Source organism: Piliocolobus tephrosceles, unplaced genomic scaffold (genome assembly GCF_002776525.5).
Source record: "Piliocolobus tephrosceles isolate RC106 unplaced genomic scaffold, ASM277652v3 unscaffolded_41062, whole genome shotgun sequence".
NCBI lineage: Eukaryota > Metazoa > Chordata > Mammalia > Primates > Cercopithecidae > Piliocolobus > Piliocolobus tephrosceles.
In genome coordinates this window covers 1-7,516 of record NW_022325491.1, presented here as the reverse complement: position 1 = coordinate 7,516, position 7,516 = coordinate 1, and the positions used below count along the sequence as shown (strand labels likewise).

At 62.1% G+C, this 7,516-nt stretch overlaps 1 pseudogene across 1 annotated transcript; it reads left to right on the top strand.

Annotated features, from left to right (window-relative positions):
• Positions 1 to 596: 596 nt before the first annotated feature.
• Positions 597 to 6,329, top strand: LOC113223357 (annotated as a pseudogene). The gene is made up of 8 exons (XR_003308715.1): positions 597 to 915; positions 2,292 to 2,334; positions 3,227 to 3,475; positions 4,312 to 4,450; positions 5,239 to 5,435; positions 5,518 to 5,597; positions 5,672 to 5,728; positions 5,929 to 6,329. The product of XR_003308715.1 is annotated as a coiled-coil domain-containing protein 74B-like (transcript).
• The last annotated feature ends 1,187 nt before the right edge of the window (positions 6,330 to 7,516 follow it).

Genomic DNA, 7,516 nt, shown 5'->3' with positions numbered 1-7,516 from the left:
GCTGGAGTTCAGTGGTGCCATCATAGCACACTGCAGCCTCGACCTCCGGGGTTCCAGCGATCCTCCCGCCTCAGCCTCCCGAGTAGAGGCTACAGGGGCCAGCCACCATGCCCGGGTCTTTTTTTCTTTTAATTTTTATAGAGACGGGGTCTCCCTTTCCATCCAGGCTGGAAAGGATGCCTGGATGCCTTTTATTATTATTATTTAAATGTTTCTAGACAGAGTCTCACTCTGCTTCCAGGTTGGAGGGCTGCGCACCGATCTCGGCTCACTGCACCCTCTGCCTCCCGGGGCAAGCGATTCTCCTGCCCCAGCCTCCCGAGTAGCTGGGATTGCTGGCGCCGCCACCACGCCCGGCTAAATTTTGTATTTTTAGTAGAATCGGGGTTTCGCCATGTTGGTCAGGCTGGTCACGAACTCCTGACCTCAAGTGATCCGTCCGCCTCGGCCTCCCCAAGTTCGGGGGTTACAGGCGTGCGCCCCCGCGCCTGGCCCTGGACGCCTTGGAGGTCTCTGCGCACCCAGGAGGAGCAGTGACAGCCCCCGCCCACGCCAACCGCCTCGGCCTCCGTTGCCCGTTTCCATGGTGACGGGCGCCAGGCTGGGGCTGCCCGGCCACCGAGCCGGGGTGCAGAGGCCGCGGGAAGGTTCCTGGCGATGGCGAGATGAGCGTCGCGGGGGTGGTGGCTGGGACGCGCCCCCCCAGCTCGCCGACCCCGGGATCCCGGCCCCGGCGCCAGCGCCCCTCCGTGGGCGTCCAGTCCCTGAGGCCGCAGAGCCCGCAGCTCAGGCCGAGCGACCCGCAGAAACGGAACCTGGACCTGGAGAAGAGCCTGCAGTTCCTGCAGCAGCAGCACTCGGAGATGCTGGCCAAGCTCCACGAGGAGATCGAGCACCTGAAGCGGGAGAACAAGGGTGAGCCGGCGCGGGACCCCAGGCCAGCCCTTCCTCCCCAGGCACCCCGAACACTGCCGCTCCCGCAGCGCAGAAACACAGCCATGAACTCCGCACACGCCTGGGCTCGGGGATCACAGGACAGCAAGTCCGCCCCGGGTCCTGCCAGGCCGAGCTGTCCCCTCCTCCCGGAGGGAGACCCGCGCGGCCCCGGGCAGTGCCGACCCTGTCGGCCTGTCTCCTGGGGCAGCGTCATTTCCGATGCCGACCCTGCCAGTCCTCTTCTCTCCAGGCAGGGTCAGACACACCTGTTAAAAACTTTACAGAGGGGGCCGGGCGCGGTGGCTCACGCCTGTAATCACAGCACTTTGGGAGGCCGAGGTGGGCGGATCGCGAGGTCAGGAGATCGAGACCATCCTGGCTAACACGGTGAAAACCCCGTCTCTACAAAAGATACAAAAAACTAGCCAGGCGAGGTGCCGGCGCCTGTGATCTCAGCTACTGGGGAGGCTGAGCCAGGAGAATGGCCGGAACCCGGGAGGCGGAGCTTGCAGTGAGCTGAGATGGGCCACTGCACTCCAGCCTGGGCCACAGAGCGAGACTCCGTCTCAAAAAAGCAAAACAGAAAACAAAAACAAAAACTTTATAGAGGGAAACGTGCCCAAGTGCGAGTGTGCAGCTCAGTGAATTTCCACCAGCTAAACACATGGGATCAGGAGCAGGCTTGCCCCCCCACCGCTTCGCCTGCGCCCACGCTGTCCTCGGGCTAGGCCTTCCCAACTGCACCCTTAGCAGCTCCTCAGCCCCACGGACCACCCCCCACCGTCCACCCCACCCCACTCCGCCAGCAGAACGAGGGGCTGCCAGGATGTGGGATGTGGCTTCGCTCCTCGCTTCTGCTTCAGGAGGGCTCCAGCAGGGGCAGTAGTGCCCGCAGCTGCCTCTCCCGCTCCACTCCCTAGTGGTGCCTTACCTGCGTGCGGAGTATCCCATCACCAGGCGTCTGTTTGGTCAGGACCCCCCTTCCCCATGTCTTCTTGAGCTTCCCCCCCAGTCCCTGAGGCCCACAGGATCATGACCCCGCCAAGGCCAGGGCTTCTGGAATTCACCTCTGTACCCCTAAAGCCCAGGCCCCGCCTGCCGGTGTTGATGCCCTCCAGTCATCTCAGATGGATGAGGCTGGTATGTCGGGTGGACTCTGCCTAGGGAACAGGCAGGGGCATTCCTGGCCCGATGCCCACGGCAAAGGCGTGGTGGAGAGTGGGACCCATGGGGCAGGGCCCAGTCAGCCAGTGGGGAGCCAGGACTCTTCAGGCTCAGCAGCGGGGAGAGGCCAGGCTTTTCTCAGAATGGCTGTGGTTTCCCAAGTGCTGAGGAGAGCCTGTGCTTGCTTCCAGGTCTCCATTACAAGCTCATAATGAATCAGACATCACAGAAGAAAGATGAGAACTGGGCCCTTCAGTACCTGAGGAGATGCTTCTGCCACCCAGGGAAGGGCCTGCAGACTGTCCTTGCCCACCTGGCTGCACTTGGCCCCGTCTGCCAACCCAGTGGGGACAGGTTCTTGGGGACCTGGACAGATGCCGCTACCTCTAGCCATGGCTGGACGATGTTATGCAGCCAAGCACAGCACGTGCTGCTCTCAGTAAGCCCAGGGCCCGAGATGGTCGCAGTGGGGAGGTGGGCACAGGGCGCTCCCCAGACCCTCCCGCCTCCAAGCAGAGCTGAAATGGGAGGGAACCCCTGAGACAGCCCTTGCCCTGCTAGGTCTTTACCTCAGATTGCTGCTGTGGCCAGGCCCAGGATTTCCAGCCCTGTGGCTCTGAGTCCTGACGTCCTGTGGGAGGGGCTCTGGACACTCCATCCAGGGATCCCTTCCTGCCACCTGGGCAGCAACCATGGGGACAAAGGGAAGAAGCAGAGTCCTGCTTCCTTGCCACTTGTCCAAGGCACTTCCCCATCCCGACGGTGGCCCCCACCCAGCCCAGGATTCTGGGTTGTGGTCTCGAGCTCACTCCTGGTTATTTTTGGGGCCGGGGATGACACCAGGACATCTGACTGGTGGATGGAACCGGCCTGGGAACATCACAGCTGGGCCAGTGCCTAGGGCTCTCCCTTCCCAGGGAGACACGGAGAATGGGGTGGAGGGAGGGCCCTTCCCTAGCCGCTGTAGCAACTCCAGTGAGCTATTCTGGGCAAAGTGCGGCCCAGCCAGCAGCCCCAGCCCTGCGGTGCCGGGGACCCTGACAGGACACAGGAAGGGGACAGAGGAAGAGGCCATGCTCTCCCTCGGGACCTGCTGTTCCATGTGTCCCAAGCCCTCCTGCTTTCCAGATGGCCCCTCAGGAAACCACCTTTCCGGGGCCTCTGCTCCCTCGGGTGCTTTCTGGGTCTGCGTCCGTGGAGTGTGGGTAGAGCCGGGAGGACACAGCCCTGCCAGGCTGAAGGAGGGCCCCTCACGGACACACAGGCCAGGAGGCAAGCATGGGCGTCTTGCGGGCGGCAGCACCGACACTGCGCTCTCCTGCAGACAGCCTGTCCACGTCAAGCTTCCAGTCTGTCAAGTCCATCTCTAACTCAGGTGAGCAGGCTGGCGTCCATGTGCTCGCAGGGGTGAGTGTCCCACGGGGACCCCAGCCTGGCTGGCCACTAGGGGTGCTGACCAGGCCCCCTCTGCTGGGCCACGCTCAAGGATTTGGGGGTGAAGGGGCAGCGGAAAAGAGCCCTGCAAGTTGAAGCCACCAGGAGGGGATTGGGGGGGGTGGGCAGGACCAGAGGCCAGACACAGGGCAGTAAGGCCTCAGGGCGGGCACCCCAGGCGAGGCAGCAGGCAGGCAGAAGGGGCCTCCCCCGGTGGCCTTCTAGGGAGGATATACCCTGGCTGCCCAGCAGGAGCCCTGCTTGGCTGTATTCCTGCCACAGGAAGGTAGGACACAGGAAGGATGGCACTGCCCACAGAGCCCTGGGCTCATGGCACCTTCTGCAAAGTGAGCCGGGAGCAGAGAGCCTGTTTTCCCCACTGTGCCTCCGCTGGAGGCCAGTTTTCCTCAGCCCAGCCCTCACCCGCACGGTTCCTGTGATGGGCCAGGCGCTAGAGGGGCCTTGTCCTTGCTGAGGAAACCCATGCAGGCTGGCTCCCAAGCTTCTCATGCAGTTTCATTTTACCCAAAATGGGGCCACCCTCCACTATCTTGGTTGTTCTGGAGGGTTCACAGGCACCACCCACGGGCTTCACCCTCAGCAGCTCAGTGATTCCCCCCAGCACCATCCAAGGCGGGTTTCCCTTTCCAGAGGAGGAAACAGGCAGGGGCAGGGGCTTCTTGGGTACACACAGCTGATCCTGGAAAACTTGGGCAGTGACTGTTGGTGCCTGCAGTGACCGGCCTTGTAGGGTCTGACTTGCAGCCAACTCTCAAGGCAAGGCCAGGCCCCAGCCCAGCTCCTTCAACAAGCAAGATACGAAAGCTGACGCCCCCCAGAAGGCAGACCTGGAAGAGGAGCCCCTACTTCACAACAGCAAGCTAGACAAGGTTCCTGGGGTACAAGGGCAGGCCAGGTAAGGCTTGAGTGTTCCTGGGGTGCAAGGCCAGGCCAGGTAAGGCTTGCCTGCACCCGAAGGGCCCCATGACTACATTTACGAGGCTCACGCCCTGCAGTCAGCCAGCTGCTCTGCCCCTAGCTCCAGGGGCCTGTCTCCAGGACTCATGACAGTGGATGACGGCCACGCTCTACCCATCGGTGGGCGCTGTCTTCCTCCCTCCCCCGGCAGTCCTGCAGAGTACCTGTGCCGACCTGAGCCCACAAGAGGGCCAGTAGCAGACCCTAAACCACTTTCTCAGAGAAAAGTAATGTTCTTACCAAGAAAAGTGACTTGCGTTCCTGCTGCCCCTTGGCCACAGCCTGCCTTTGGAGGGCACTAGGCCAGCAGGACAGAGCAGGACCAGGTTCTGATGATCCCTGAGTTTCTGGGACCGCCCTGGGATGCTAGAGCGCACACTTTCAGCAGCACAAGCAGCAGGACAGGCTCCTGCATCTCTGCACATCCCGAGACCAGGCCTGGAACAAGATGCCCCACTGGGTGTGGGGTCACGACCAAGAGCAGCCTGGCAGCTAGCTGGTTACCCACTGAAGCCCATCTGACCCTTAGGGCACCTTCAGAGGGGAGAAAGGGGCAGGCCGCAGTCCCAGAGACCCCCACCTGGTGCCCAGAGCACCCTGCTGAGTGGGAGGAGGGACCCAGGCCCTCTTCCCCACATGGGCCTGGACGCTGCCTGGGGAGGTATCCTGGGTGAGTGGTTACACACCTGGGCAGGTCAGCTCTGGCTGCTGCAGTGACTGTTTCAGAAAGGAGAAAGCAGAGGCCTCTAACGCAGGAGCAGCCTGTATGGGGAGCAGCCGGCACCAGGGCAGGCAGATGATGGGGGCGGGGGCACACCCCCCCAATGACCCTGCCCCTTCACCTGCGAAAACCCACCACACTGAAGCAGTGCGAAGTGCTCATCCGCGAGCTGTGGAACACCAACCTCCTGCAGACCCAGGAGGTGAGGCCTTGGGTGCTAGGGTTGGCCCTGCACAGTCTGCCGCCGCCACAGGCCCCACCACGCCCCTGCCCCTGCCTTTCAGCTGCAGCACCTCAGGTCCCTCCTGGAAGGCAGCCAGAGGCCCCAGGTGGCCCCAGAGGAGGCTGGGTCTAGCTTTCCCAGGTGAGTGCCTGGTGCACCCCTGCCCCATCCCTGGGCACCGTCCACAGCTCACTGCTGACGCTTCCTCCACCCAGGGACCAGGAAGTCATGCATTTTCCTAAGGTCTCCACGAAGGGCCTCTCGAAGACATGGTGAGTCCCATGGGCATGGGGACAGTGGGGCAGCCCTGCAGCCTGGGCCCCAGGGAGGGAGTGGGGAAGGGATGGTGGCGGCGCAGAAGCAGAGCACGCGGAGGCCTCTCTAGGTCCCGGTGAGGGCCATGCAGGCCCCACTCCGACACCACTCCACTCCCAGGGATGCCCACAGTGACCGTCCCTCTACCCGCCCCCAGCCTGCTTCTGAGCCCACCTGTGGCGCAGCGTGCCATCCTACCTGCCCTGAAGCAGACCCCGAAGAACAACTTTGCCGAGAGGCAGAAGAGGCTGCAAGCAATGCAGAAACGGCGCCTGCACCGCTCAGTGCTTTGAGCCACCCACATCTGGTCAGTGCCAGGCCCACCAACCTGCAGCTGGAGACTGGTTCTCTATAGCATTTCCTGATACTTCCACTACTTTTAGGCCTGGCTAAATTCCAAAATAGATGACACTTAAAATAGATAAAGTACTTGATCTCTAAACTAACAAACCATTTATTTTCTGTTATTTTGCTATTTAGCATTTACATAAAAAGCACATGATGAAGTAGGTATCGCTTTATCTGTTGAAACTGAAAATAAAGCTTGTTTATTTCCAAGCTGTGTGCCTGGTTCCTCACTGGCTATCAGGCGTCGTGTCCCTTCCCATTCCCAGCCCCTGGCTCCTAGCCCAGCCCCTGCTGTCTGCAGAGACCTGCCTGGGCAGCCCAGTCTTGCTCATCCCGGGACCTGCCAGCGGCCCTGGGAGAGGCGCATTGGCAGAGCCGGGCACATCCTCCCTGGAGGCAGGAGGGCTTTTCTGGTGCCCTGGCTGGGCTGGAGCTGCGTTCCAAACACATGATCACTCTGGGTCTCCTGCCCAGACTACACGCTCCTGGGGGCAAGAGGCTGTCCTCTCCTGCCCTGACACAGCACCGCAAAGAGGTCCAGCCAGGCTGGCCCTCCTCCTTGGCCGTCTCCAGAATGGTGTGGACATGCCCGCACCACCCCTTCCACCACAGCACAGCCATGCCCGCCGTCGGGGGTGGGGTGGCCAGCTTAGTGCCCACCCTCACCCAGCCACACAGTCTTCCCAAGCCCATGGTCCCACTTCCCTGGCATTAATGTCAGCCTCTCCCTGCTTCATGGAGCAGGAACTTTGCCAGGAAGCTGGGGGATGAACCAGGCCGAGGAATGGGATGGTGTGTTAGAAAGGACAGCTGAGGCCTGGAGCCAGAGTGGACAGTGCCGGCCCCAAGGCTGACAGCATCCTAACAGGACAGCAGGCCCAGGTTCACGGAGAGGGGGACACAGTGACAACTCCTGACAAACACAGGAGTAATGAGATTATAACAGTCACAGATGATGGGGTAGTACGCATGAAAAGGGAGGACCTCTTATCACCAAAGGGCTGCTGGCCGGTGCCCAGGTTAGCGGGCAACACAGGGAGGCACTCGCCGTATGGGGGCCCCGCCTGCTGCCAGGCTCTCTCTGGGTGGTGCAGCGCGTGGTGTTCTGAGGACGCGGGTCCTGAGGGCCTCGCTCTTCATCCTTCACAATAGAGACACGGCCCTTACACAAGTGGCACAGGGGTGCTGGCAGCACCATCCCCGATGCCCCTGCTCCCTGGGGGCCCCACAGTGCTCAGCAGGAATGCCACAAGGGCCGAAGCCCAGCTGGTGGCAGGGAGCTGGCAGCAGCCATCGGCCAGCCCTCCCTCCGATAGGCAGCCTGTGCCCTGGACTCAGGGGCTTCCCCAGGGGGTGCCCCACTTGCCCAAAGCAGCGCAGCCTGAACCCCAAACTGT